The sequence below is a fragment of the Castor canadensis genome, chromosome 3 (genome assembly GCF_047511655.1).
Source record: "Castor canadensis chromosome 3, mCasCan1.hap1v2, whole genome shotgun sequence".
Lineage (NCBI taxonomy): Eukaryota > Metazoa > Chordata > Mammalia > Rodentia > Castoridae > Castor > Castor canadensis.
The window spans coordinates 95709298-95723312 of record NC_133388.1 but is presented as its reverse complement, the minus strand read 5'-3'; positions in this window follow the sequence as shown (position 1 = coordinate 95723312).

The window sequence follows — 14015 nt, the reverse complement described above, 5'->3', positions numbered from 1 at the left end:
GAAAACCCCTTAATGATAATGTCTATAAACAGTTGAAGGTGGGGGAATGATGATTATTAGGTTAGTTATAGATTTTTGGGAATTGGTTAAGGTGGTACTAAAAAGAGGGTTGGGAAAAGGGGAGGTGTTTGGGGAGAAACATATGTTGCTGTGTTTTGTGGCCCTTGTGTCTGTTTGGGTGTATATTTGTTGTTATAATGGAGGGTGGTTGTGTCTGAGATTGCAGAGGTCTGGGGTTGTGTACAGTTGTTACAGTAAGTTAGTCAGTGGGTGGTGAGTGTGTAGGAGAGAGGGGGAGTGTGGTAACAGGTTGGGGGATGATAGGTGGGAGAGGTGAAAATAGGGAAAAGTGTGGATGTAAAGGGGCAGAAAGACTAGCTAGGAGGTAGAACAATGGATTGTAGAACAGGAGAAGGAGAGAAACTGAAGAAGGTAAGATTAGGGATATGAGAACAGTGATGGTGATGTTAATAATACAGGACAAAAAAAATAATAATGAAAGAAGGACAAAAAAAGAAAAATAACCACAATAAAAAACACCAGGTTCAGTACCCACAGAAAGTTCAGTCTTTTGGTTAAATTTCTGGAGTTACTTCTTAGGTGTCTAGTGTGGTATTGGTGTAAAAGTGGAAGTTCTGATGTGGTCTTACCAGGTAACAGGATTGTGAGTAGTATTTTAAAGGTGGTCGAAAATACTCTACTTTCTGTGTTTTAGCTATCAACTTGTTATATGATTCTATTTTTACAAATCAATTCTTGTACTTAATAACCAATTTTAAGACTTTATTTTTAGTAAGTAATTTCTTGTTTTTCTCTTATCTCCCTTCCCTGGTAGCAGTGTATGCGTTGTTCAGCATCTCGTTGCCATCTGTGAAGAGTGTCCTCTGTGGATTCCTCTAGAGAAACAGCAAGAAAGTGTAGGAAAAATTGTCCTTTGGAATATTCACAACCCAGGGTGAAATGAGAAATGATGTTTCTGACAGAGAGAAGTTATTGATCTTTGTTCATTTCAAAATAGTTCAGTCAAAGCAGTTACACTTAAACCTTCACTTTACCTTCACTTCAACCACCTAGGGAAGCTGTCCTTGGGTCTCTGTTTTCCTTGGAAATACTCCATATCAAGTAGGTGTAGTGTGTTCTATGCTGTAATATGTGTACTGTGAGAATCAGCAGTATGCTGCCAAGGAGACATGAGACTCATGATATGAAGGAAATAAAACTTATCAGGCTTTCTCAGTGTTGGGACAGAAGCACATCCTCCTTGTCTGCTCACATACTGTGCCTAGATCTGTGAACATTGTGTGAAACTGTCCTGCTTCCAAAGAGCATAGAAGTACTCTGATGTTCCTAAGAGTGCCATAAGCTGCAGCCCAGATGAAATCTCAGGTAAGACCCAAGGTCATAGGTAATGGTGCTTAACTTTCTAGGAATCTACACTGCCAGGAGAAAGGTGGCATGAGAATTTGGAAATATGTCCAAGCATATCAGGCTCTACCAGATATTTTATCTACATTAAAAAGTTGGGGCTGGACTCAGGGCTACTGTGTTCCTAGAGCAACCCTTAGGTGAGAAAGAAAACACCTTCCTTCTATGAATTTAAAAACAGAGAAGTAATTTTTCCTGAACTCTTGCCCATGAGTGCCTTGCTCCTTGGCCAAGCAATTGCCCTGAATCCCTTCATGTCACCCCTGAGTAAGTACTAGCATGGGAGACCCTTTCACTTTGATTGTACAGTGAGGAGTTAGTTTTACATGAGTGTACCACCACGTAGGGCTTAGGTATTTTTTTTTCTTTAATGCAAGTAGTTCTATTTTTGCATAGACAGCTCATTACATAGGTGAGAGCTGTCTCCTGGAAGATGAGAAAGTGAAGGGAAAGAGAGAGCAAAGAGATCCATGGCTTGTAGAATTGGAAGAGTTACTTCTTTTGAACTCCAAAGAGGAAGAAGTGGTTCTGAGAAAAGACTCCAGCAACAAAGGCCCTGTATATAATGGGTTAAAATTAGCACACAGCTCTAGAGAAAAGACCCATTTAAGGCAAATAAATCAGAAGACTATTTGTTTATTTTCTTTCTTTTACTAAAACATCATTTGTCTAAAAAGATTGCCTGTAGGTCTTCCAACTCTTACCAGCAGAAAGTTACTGTGAAAGAACTTGTCCTCCACTCAGCTGGACCACAGCTCCATCAGATGTGGCCATGGAGGAGGATGTAAGAAGAACCCCAGAGATGTCAGCAAAACATAAAGAAAAACCAACACAGGAATCCCACACAGAAAGCAGGACTGGAGTCTAATTGAGGGTCTCCCCAAGGGTAAAGGTTGTCCTGTCTGGTCATGGGGATGTCATCACCATGGACAGGGACTACTCTGTGTCACCAGACTTCCCTTAAACCAGCTGGAGTTTTACTTGGTAACATCCTGGTCATGCACATATCACTATTGTGTTCTTGGTGTATGCATGTAGGAGGCAGACAGCTTATTTACATGTTTGAAAGGAACACACATAGGATATTTGGTGATATATGGGGGGCAATCTGCTAAAATTTGAATTCTATGTCTCATAATTTGCAGTTGTCCCTGGGAAGTGGCAGCAGCTTTATAGCAGTTATATTTATAATAATAAATATTTGTAGTGACAGTCATTAGATTATAAATAAGGTAACATATAAATTTCAATATTTTTCTATGTCAAGACATTGAAAAAGTTATGATATTAATTCACTTTTAACTAAAACATGGTTTCATTTAAGGTATAGTATGACCTCATATTTTTCCTGTGGAAATTTTTGAATAGTTATTGATATCATGAACAAGAAGTAAATGTGGAAAGCTGTCTCCTTTCTTTCACAATGAGAGTTCATTCTGAGTTTTCAGAACGCTCTGGGAGTCCACACACTGCTGTGAGAGAGACATTAGATACACTGAGGAAATGAAACTGCATGAGAGGTCAAGTCAAAAATAACACTGGAAAATGATGCAGATTAGACCTTAGCAAATTCATGTATGGGGTTTTCCAAGTATAAATAACGTCTTCGTGAGCCAAAGGTCTGAGAAAACTATAAACTCACTAATATCAACCAGATATTATTTAGTCCAACTGTCCTACATTTTGGATATTGATTCTTGAATAATGTGCAACTGCTAATAAATCAGTAAAAATGACTGATGAAGTGGATTTATAAAACAATAAATGTCCATGCAGTTCAATGTTGCCATAGGGCTCATTTAATTTTTTACCATATCATTTAAATCATAGACTATATTCTCCCTAGTAATTAGGAATTAATACAGAATTAAGTTTCAGTGATTTCAAGATAAGAACACTGGGACCAGCTTGAGACCCACAGTGCATTAACAGAACAATGGGTCAATTTAAAACATTGTCATACTGAAGTAATTCATCCTCTCCTCTGCACAGTACAATGAGGTTTGGGCAGTGGTTGGAGTACATATTGTAGAACACTTCATTACTCTGTGTAGAATATTCATTCCAGTCAAACATTTTGCTTATGTTAAGGTTTCTGGTAACCAAAAGGAAATGAGGAAAATAAAGTGATTTTGTCTTTGTTAGCCATTTCAATCACAAACAAAAAAATGGAGCCATAATAGTTAACACATTAAGCAGGAGACTAATACTCCTTCTCCCCTTTCTTCCTCATGTTCTCCTCCTGAAATGCTCATCTGGATGTCCCATGTCCCTTACATTCTGTTCACTTTCTCCAACATTTGTATCTTTTTGTTTCTTGTACTTGATCATTTCTATCACCTTATTTTCAAAGTTCACAGATTGCTGTTCTGCTAGATGGAATTTATCTAGCAGATTTTTATTTCATTGTCTTTTAGTTCCATGATTTATTTTAGCTTACCTTTAGGTTTTACTGTCTTAATTGATATTTCTGTTTGTTCATAAATCATTTTCCTGGTGCTCCTCATATCTTCCTTTATTTCTTTGAACCTCTTTCTGATAGTGGTTATAAAATCTTTGTTTAGCATTCCCACCATTCCCACCATCGGACCTTTCTCAGGGACAGTTTCTGTTGCTTTATTTGTTTGCACAGGCTGTGCTTGCCCATATCTTCTTATTTCTCCAGGAACTTTTTGTTATTGTTGAAAACTGGGCACCTGTTACAGGGTACAAATTGCACCAGTGAAATGTTGTGGATAGATGGGAGGCAGCTTCCCAGTGTTTTCCACACCATTATCTTCATATACGCACAAATATACAACTGTATACAACTATGTATATTTATATCATCATATCGGTATGTGCATTAAATTGTATATTAAAGTCTAGAGTAATTGCAATCTTTTTCAGATTTTTCATTTTCATTTCAGTAATTATAATGTAATTAAATTTATAATCAAACATTGCATGGAAATATGGATTCTATTTGCTTATTTTCACTCACATTATAGGGAAGACATTTTGAATTTAGATGAAAACTCAGTGGTTGCTCTTCAGAATAATTTATATAAGAAAAAAGGAGATGAATTATAAGGGTCAAAAAGTAGGTTAACACTCCTTAATTCATAAAGAAGACTATTTTGAAAACAAAGCAGCTCAGAGCAAAATCATTTCCCAGAAGATTAATTTTTCAAATTAATACACCTTTTCTTTGTTACCTTTTTTTCCCTGAGGACTTAAAGAGGTTTCCAGGAAACTTCATTACAATGCAGAAGACTGAAAGAAACTGAGGCTTACCTGGCATTGCTCTTTCTGGAAGCATTGATCAATACCTTGAGAAGGGCTCTGAAAAATTGCCTCAGAAATATATGATATGCTGACATGCTATCTACTGTGTTCACACAATCTAAATGACAGAATTGCTATTTGGGAAGAAAAGACTGTGGGTACTTCTCCATGTTTACTCACCTCTTCTGAAATCAGAAGCAACTTAAGTCACTTACCTTTCTCATCTCTTCATTCACCCACTCCAGTGGCAGAGGGTGGAGGAATGAGAAGCAGGAACAAGAGAAGAGATGGTGAGAGCTCTTGATAGGAAGTGGGATCTGCTTTATCATGCAGCCAGCCTCCCAGCAATCTATATGTCTGTTCATTCATTTCTTCACTCATGATAACCAAAAGAAACTAATTATCTAATGTTCAAAACAACTGTTTATAGGGAAGGTGGATGAGAATTTAGGTTAGTTTGCAACATCATTCGAGTGGTGAGAGTTTTATCCAAAGAATCAGAAAAGAATAGGATGTAGATAAAGATAGTTTTTTTGGGTAGAGTATCCTGGGGTTGAAGTTATTTTCATTGAGTGCCCGGAAGATCTCACCCCATGCTTTTCTTGCTTTTAATGTTTCTGTTGAGAAGTCTGCTGTGATTTTGATGGGTTTACCTTTGTATGTTATTTGTTTTTTCTCTCTTACAGCCTTCAATATTCTTTCCCTAGTTTCTGAACTTGTTGTTTTAATGATGACATGTCATGGGTAGTTCTATTTTGATCTGGTGTGTTTAGTGTCCTGGAGGCCTCTTGCATCTGTGTGGGAATATCTTTCTCTAGATTTGTGCAATTTTCTTTTATTATTTTGTTGAATATATTATGCATTCCCTTCACTTGCAACTCTTCTCCTTCTTTGATGCCCATGATTCTCAAGTTTGGTCTTTTGATGGAGTTGGAGTTCTTGCATTTTCTTTTCACAGGACTTGAGTTGTTTAATTAATAGTTTTTCAGTTTTTCCTTTTATTACCCTTTCATCTTTGAGTTCTGAGATACTGTCTTCTGTTTGTTCTATTCTGCTGGATTGGCCTACCATTTTGTTTTGCAATTCTGTTTTGTTCTTTTTTCTGAGGTCTTTCAGTATCCTGGGTCATTTCCTTTTTAATATTGTCTATTTTTGTCCTAAGTTCATTTATCTATTTATTAATCATGTTCTCTGTTTCACTTTGATGTTTATACAGTGCTTCTATGGTTTCCTTTATTTCTTCTTTTGCTTTTTCAAATTCTCCATTTTTGTTTTCTTGGAATTCCTTGAGTGTCTCCTGTACATTTTGGTTGATCATGTCCAGTATCATCTCTATAAAATTCTCACTAAGTACTTGTAGTATGTCTTCTTTTAAATAATTCTTGTGGGCTTCATTGAGTTCTTTGGCATAATTTATCTTCATTTTGTTGGTGTCTGGATCTGAGTATCTGTTTTCTTCCTTCCCCTCTGGTTCCTGTACTAATTTTTGCTGTGGGGAAACTGGTTTCCCTGTTTTTTCTGTCTTCCCATCATTGTCCTTGGTGTTGTTACTGTCCTTGTACTGTGTGCAATTAAGTTTTTCTAGCTTGAAATAATAACAATGGTAATATTTCCAATGGAAGGGTGAGAGGAGATGGAAAGCAAGAAGTTAAAGAAAAGGGAAAAACAAATAAACAGAGAAGTAGGAGAAAACAAAACAAGGAATCAAACAAGAAACTTTCAAAAGTATAAACAGGGAGTATTAGTGTACTAATCAACAGTAAGCTAAATAGGCATTAGAGAGACAGAGAGCGGATTAAAAATAAAAAATAAAAAGAATAAAGATAAGAATAAAAATAAAAAATAAGTAAATGAATGAAATATATATACTTATAAATAAAATAAAACAAAATGAAAAATAGAAAATAAATTTAAAAAAAAACCTCCAAGTTCAAATGCAATGATGTTTCAGTCTTAATAATTTTGGTGTCCATCTCAGTCTCCAATCCTCAAGATGGTGCCTCAGATGTTGCACTGTAGTTGTCTCATCAAAGGGGATGCATAAAGTAGAACAAAACTGCAAATAAAAAAACCCCACAAAGTGTCCCAAGTTCAAATGCAATACAGTTTCAGTAAGTTTTTCAGCATGCAGGTGTAGTCTGGTTTTTTCTCATCAAAGGTAGGGAGAGTGAAAAAAAAAAAGAGTCTGGAGACACTTTTTTGAATGGTATCTGCAGCTGTGGCATGCCTGCCTGCTGCTGTCAGCTTGCTGTTGCTGGGGGCGTTATTTATGCAAATCTCTGGGGTGAGCTTAACAGTCACTTTGCTCTGCAGGCTTTGTTTACTCAGAATTCTTGTGTGCAGGAACCTCTGCTACAAGCTTTCCCCTTTCCAAGCACACTGGGGGAGGTGACACTGTACCTGCTTTCTCTGGCCTGCATGTTTGTTTACAGCTCACGTGGGAAGTGGGTTTTCCCTCCTCTCCTGTGGAGTTTTCCTCCCACCACCACTTTTACAAGCTTTCCTGCTCCTGATTATTGGGCGATGCTGCTGCTCCTGCCAGCTGCCATGTTTACAGCTCTCACGTGGGAAGTGGGTCTTCCCCCCTCTCCTGTGGAGTTTTCCTCCCTCTGCCACTCTCACAAGCTTTCCCACTCCTGGTTGCTCGGTGCACAAACCCTGCTCCCGCCGGAGCCTCTCCAGCCTGCCTGGCTTGTTTATTTACAGTTCTGGGAAGGATTCCCTTCCCCCAATCTTCAGTGCTCAGTGCGCCCCACACTCTTTCCCACATGTCTTTGTTGTTCTCATTGCTTATTACTCAGTTTCTCTTTTTTTTCCCAGGGTGGAGGTCAGTCTGTCCAGGGGGCTATGCTGCTCTGGCCCAGGGTTGTCTGTGGGAGTACCACGGTACCACTAAGCTCACCTTGTCCTTGTCTTCCCAAGCCATCTGGGCACGGGCAACAGGCAGCCTGAGGGACCTCCTAGTTTCTCTGTTCAATGTGAAGTGGAGATGCTCTGCACCAGCTGGTGGTGTGGAGGGGTCAAAAAAAACTGGAAAATATTTCTGACAGTCCACTGAGCTGTGCATCATATTCAGGCTACACAACTCTTCCACTTGAGGAGGAATGTGGCTGAACACTTCCTCTGCAACATGCATTTTAAAGACAAGTATCTGATGGAGCATGGGTCAGACAATAAACACTGAGCCCCATTTTTGTCCTGGACAGTGGTGGCTCAGTCAGCTCACACTGTGTTTCTCTGATCCACATTTTTCTCAGATGGAAAATGGGTAGATTCTTTCCTCCTGTGATTGTGTCAAGTGATATGATACTGAGTTTGTAAATATTTTAAGCACAATAAAGAACATTTATTCATTATGCAGCCCTGTGTCTACCTTCAGCCTAAGACAAAACATTCTGGACTTTGTGTCTGGTGACAGTGATACTGATCACCAATGTTTTCTCCTAAAAGAAAAGAAAATCAATCCTAGAGACATATTTTATTGCTTAATTTTGCTTTCTCCAGTTTAAAATTAAAATGTAAATACAGAGCTGAGGAAATGAAAACTTTTTAAAAGAAAATCTACTATGAGGTTATGAAAGCTTGATAGAGAGATTTTCTTCAATCAATGTATCTAGTCTCAATGACTGGAAGATTTAAGATGAGCAGAAATAACAACCCTAAGTTATGCTTTTCAGAATTTTGTCAGGCTTGTGTGTCTTATACTCCTTCACGTTTTGAATGAAGACAACACCTCAGCAACACTAGGTGACTATCCTATTCACTTTCCAATGTTCTCCAAACTTCTCAGTTTAGTATAACATGCAGTCTTTGCCATTATTCTTTGCAGTTATTTCTATCATTAATGCTGCATAAGTTATTTATTTTCTAGCCCTTTGCTATTGAAAAATTTGTTTCTGTGTCAAAGTAGAATTCTCATTTTGAATGTTGCAATTTTAAGATATGTTTTGAGCACATACTAATACACTACTACCAGCTAAACACACTAAATGTAAGGGAAGCATAAAAAAATGTGTGACTCTTTTGGTAGTAAAATAATAGCAGTTAAATTTCAACTGAATAATAATTTATTTCTTTTATAATTTGCCAAGGTATCTTTCACACTGAGGCAATGAAATTCTTCATTCTCTTCCTAAATGTTTTAGAGAACCCTAAATAATTCTAAACTAGTCAACTTGGTACTTTGGTCACACTTCATAATTTATAAGCAAAGGGTCTTGAGAAGATTGTGTGTGAGATTCTAATATTCCATTTTTAGCAACCAAATTTGATTTTGATTAAATCTAAATACTCATGAGATAGAATTCAATATTTGGCCTAGGGAAGCTGTAGGAATCCATCCTGATGTGACCCAAACATTGTCATCATAACTGCAAAGGCCTGCATGGCAACTCAGTCATGCAGCTGAAACCCTAGAGGACAAACAAGTCACAGCCAGGCATTTTCTGTTGATCAATGATATCTACACTATTTATTAAGTGATGTTGGACATATTAATTGTCTTTGAATGAGACAAGGTAAATCCAGGCTGGCCATGGTGTACCTTTGTCTAGCCTGGCATATAACATCTTCCTCCTTCTTGGTGTGTAGGGATCACCTTCCCAAGAGACATTTCTGAAAGTCTTCGGTAAATTGCACTCTTTGCAATCTTAGTTCTGTCTGTCTGTCTCTCATTTTTTTTCTTGGTCTCAGAGCACCTTCCACCTTGGGAGACAGATGGTTTTCAATCACCTGGACCAGGTTTTTCTGAACCAGAAGTTAAGAGATAAAGGCACTAATTGAATGTAAGAGATTAAAATAATAGATGGATGGGCTTAAGTGGCTCATGCCTGTAATCCTAGCTACTCAGGAGGCAAAGATTAGGAGGATCACTGTTTGAATCCAGCCCCATTAAATAGTTCAGGAGACCCTATCTTGGCAAAAAAAATCAGAAATAAAAGTATTGATGGTATGGCTCAAGTACTGAAAAAAAAATGATGGCTGGGGTTGGAGATGTGGCTCAGTGGTAGAACACTTGTCTAATTATTCAAGAGGTCCTGAGGTCAATCCCCAATTTTGGGGAAAAGAAAAGATAGATAGACAGAAGTATTTAGTAAATTCAACAGGTATTTTTCTTAGGTAACTTTGATGATTCTTTCTTTGGAGAGCCATCTAGTGAAGCAGAAATCTGTTACACATGACAGACAGAGATAATCTAATCCCAAACTGATAATCAGTTCCCTGACAACTTCAGAATACTTGAGAATACTACTTTGATATTGCTGCTCAGACAAAAATGGAAAGTCAAATCTTATGTTCTCAGGAATGCTGAACAGCTGGGTATATAATCTCAGCTATTCTGAAGGTGAATATTAAAAGGATAGCAATTTGAGGTCAGCCTGGGCAAAACATTAGTGACACCCCATTTTAGCTAACAAGCTTTGCATGATGATGAACACCTGTAATCTATGCTATGTGGAAGGCATATGTAGGAGGATCATGGTCTGAGGATGAACCTTGCCAAAAGCTTGAGACCTTATCTGAAAAATAACTTAAACAAAAATTGCCTGAGGGCTGGAGGCATGGCTAAAGTGGTACATTGCTTACTTAGCAAGCACAAGACCCTGAGTTAAAAACCACAGGACTGTAAAAAAAAAAAAAGAATTTTGATATGGTGTGTGTGGTGGCTCACTCATGTAATTTCAGCACTTGAGGTGCAAGGCAGGAGAATCAGGAGTTCCAGACCAGCTTGAGCTTCAGAGAGAGCTCAACTTGCCTCAAAAAACAAAGAATTCAAGGATGGATATAACCTAGAATTTAATGGAACATTATACAACATTAAGACTTTTCATTAAGATTTTTCTAATCTGTTTCCTTTTCCCCTACAAAACATGCTCATTTATGCTATCAAAAATAATTTTGATGCCACATATCATCAGCTCCTGGTGGGCATACAGCAGAAGTTCTATAATCTATGAAACTCAGAATCCAGAATGACAGGAAACTTTAGAAGTCTCTGTTGTTCAGAAATTTGCTTTCAGATATTGTTTCGCCACTGTTGCTTCATAATGTTGCATTATGACTTTCAAACAAACATTTTGAAAGAGCAGAAATTCGTCTGGCTTTTCTAAGTAACTGAATCACTCCAAGTTTCAGTATTAGACACGAAAAACTCAGAGACTTGCCCAATGCACAGAAGGGTAGAAGGGTTTTCATTACCATGCTGTCAATCAGAGTCCAGAGAATTTCAATAAATTGAAGCCAGAGTCTTTCAGCATTGCTTTACTTTTAGAATTTAGTTCATTCTCTTCTATTCTCCAATAATTACCATCCTGGTTACAAGACAACTGAGTAAGAAAAGGCTAAGCACAGATTATAACGAGGGAAGCAAGAAGTGGAAAGGGAGAATGTAGGTTGTATTATTCATGAAACCAGGAGCCACCATGTTGTAACTGACACAGGATAAAGAAGGGGGGGCAGGGCAAATGGTGAGGCCTTGGTGGTGGCCCCAATGTCACTCAACAAGAACAACTGAGTATGTGCCATTGTGTACATCAGTTCTGCAGCATGCCTGAGTACTGACTACCACAGCTATGAAGACCCCAGTGTTCCAGGAAGGCATGTTCCATTAGAACCACAGGAGGCTTTCCAGGCCATTTGGTGGAAGGGTCAGTGCACTGGTCCCATGGGACTCACCACACTACCAGCAGCCAGAACTCCTGTCAGGAAGCTGCTGGCCAAATCATGACATGGAGACTAAAAATAACTATAGTCTACACAGCCCCAGTGCGATTGCTAACCCTAAGTGGTTTAGGATCCTGGAATGTTCATTTGTTTGTCAGCCAAGGCTTCCCTGTTGCAGATGGATGAGCACCTTGAGTGGTGACAGATTCATTGGAAAATCCACAATATAAGTGATGAAATTGCCTTCTGCATATAGAAATTAGGAACCAAGGGCAAATTTTCAGAGTTTTGTTTTGTTGCCCATAAATGATGTGTGCTAAAGCCAAGTGGCACTGTGTAAAATGTGCTGAAGAAATTTAATCAACATTGACTCATGTGTTTCCACTTGCAGAGTGGGAACATAAGTGATGAACATAAAAATCCAAGATCCTGAGCCTCAGCCAAGCATGGGGTTCCCTTCCTATAATCCCAGCTGTTTGGGAGGTGGAGGAAGGAAGATCAACACTTTGAGGCTAGCACAAGAATGATCAATGAGACCCTATTTCAAAAACAAAATAAAAACAAAAAGACTGGATATATGGATCAAATGAAGAGATATTACTCTAGACAAGCCTGAATCCATGGGCTCAATCCCTAGTACCAGAAAAACAAAAATCAAAACAAAAATCCCAGAACAATAACAACAACAAAAAAAATTCAGGAACATCCTGGATAGAGACAAGGAAACCCTGTAAATAATATTCTTGGAGAATAATTTAACAATTCCTGGGGCAAAGCACACCTTTCTATTCTAGATCTGTTGCCAATCCATTCATGAAAAAACATACTGCACCCATTCTTGTGGGAGAGAGCAGAAGTAAATATTCAAAGTAATTTTCCATTATTAGTACAACTTTTACAGTTGACTAAATTACAAATGTACACTAATTAATGAAAACTCAACATTTTGTAATAATATTTGCTTCAAGTGTGGATATTAAGTGAAAATTTTCATAGTGTATTGGTCAAAAAAATTAACTTCATGGGTAAAGCAGTGGATAGGTTTCTTTCCAATTTTTTTAACTTCTAAGATTCCTCTCATGTATCAGTCATAAGTCATAGCCCTGAAGTTTGCAATTATTTGGACTATTTTTAAAAATATATTTACTGAAGAAAATGTTTTCCTTTCACTATTCATTCTCATTCCTATTTTTTGGCTAGTCAATTCTCTGTTAACTTCATTCAAAGACTTATAAAATCAATCTTATCAAAATTCATTGTTAAAAAGTTTTCAATAAGAAGAAACCCATTGTACTTACATCATGAGTTTCCATACAGTCTAAATTGTTATTTCAGTTACTTTAGAATTCTTTGCTCAGGGTTCTAAAACCAACCTTGAAGTAGAAATTAGTAAGTATGAAACCAACTAAGTGTCATTTGCAAACACTGGACTGGAGTTTATGCTGAGCAGCATACCCCCAGTGCTGAGCTTGGAAAGGGGCTACAGTCTCAACACACCCTGTGCAAACATCCAAACTGCTAGCTTAACAACAGCAACAACAGCAATAAGCAAAGCAGAATGATAGACAGGGTAGAGAAATTGAAGTAACAGGGAACCTAAATAATGCTTGAAAAGATGAACATAAAGCACATTTTTAGAACAAGATATTTTCTTTTAGATGTTAACAAGTGCTGCTTCTAGGAAAACAAAGCATTTGAAAATATTAACAACAGCCACTTTTCTATAAAACACGGGCTTTGCATGTTCTTGGGTAGTGGTGAGAATAGTTTCACTGGAACAAAATGGGATCAAAACACTCATCATTCTGATGTTAAGGTTAAGCTGTCAGAAGCACTTGTATTTAAGTGGTCCAAAGTGTAATCACTTCTCATAACCCAACCTTTCTTTTAAAGGCAAACTTATTTCAAAATGTTTTGCTTGTTTTTTGAAACAGGTGTCCTGTGGTCAGTATCTGAGTTTCAGCATAAGTTGGCTGGGTAAGGGTAGTTGAAGGAAATACTGGTGTTGGAGCTGGAACTCCTGGAAGACCATTTCACCCCCATGATATTTCATCTCAGCCATCCTGCGGAAGGGGTGTGTGTGTGTGTGTGTGTGTGTGTGTGTGTGTGTGTGTGTGTTAGAAGGCAGGCCCTGAGGGAAAGCTGAATCACAAAGAACTGTGTTAGGTAAGTGCAAGTGACTTTTTCCTGGAGAGTGTACTGTACTCTAGAACTCTGACATTTTCCAGAACAAAGAGATGGTTGGTGTTTTGGCTTCTTAAATGGAGAGAGCACCACAAACATAAGAATGCAGACTTTCTGTTTATTCCAAAGCATAGGACTAATCTTTGGTGTTGAGTGATTTTCCTACTTTTTTATAGGGTCACAGGAGAGTTTTGAGAAAGGAGTTATAAGCCACACATAACTTCAGCCACAGGGTCTCAGATGCATTATATCTCAAATAATATATGAAATGCAACTTCATCTTTTGTCTTAATTTGGTGAAGTGCCACCTATCTTTGGTGAAGTGTCACACATATGAGCCTAGGCATATGACTACTAGGTATAAAAATTAAGTTACTTAGAGTAATTGGTTTAAGATTTAATTAGCCTGCCAGTCAAACAAAAGAAACTTTCTGAACATATATTCCAAAGTAAGAGGAGAGGGCAAAGGAGGCAAG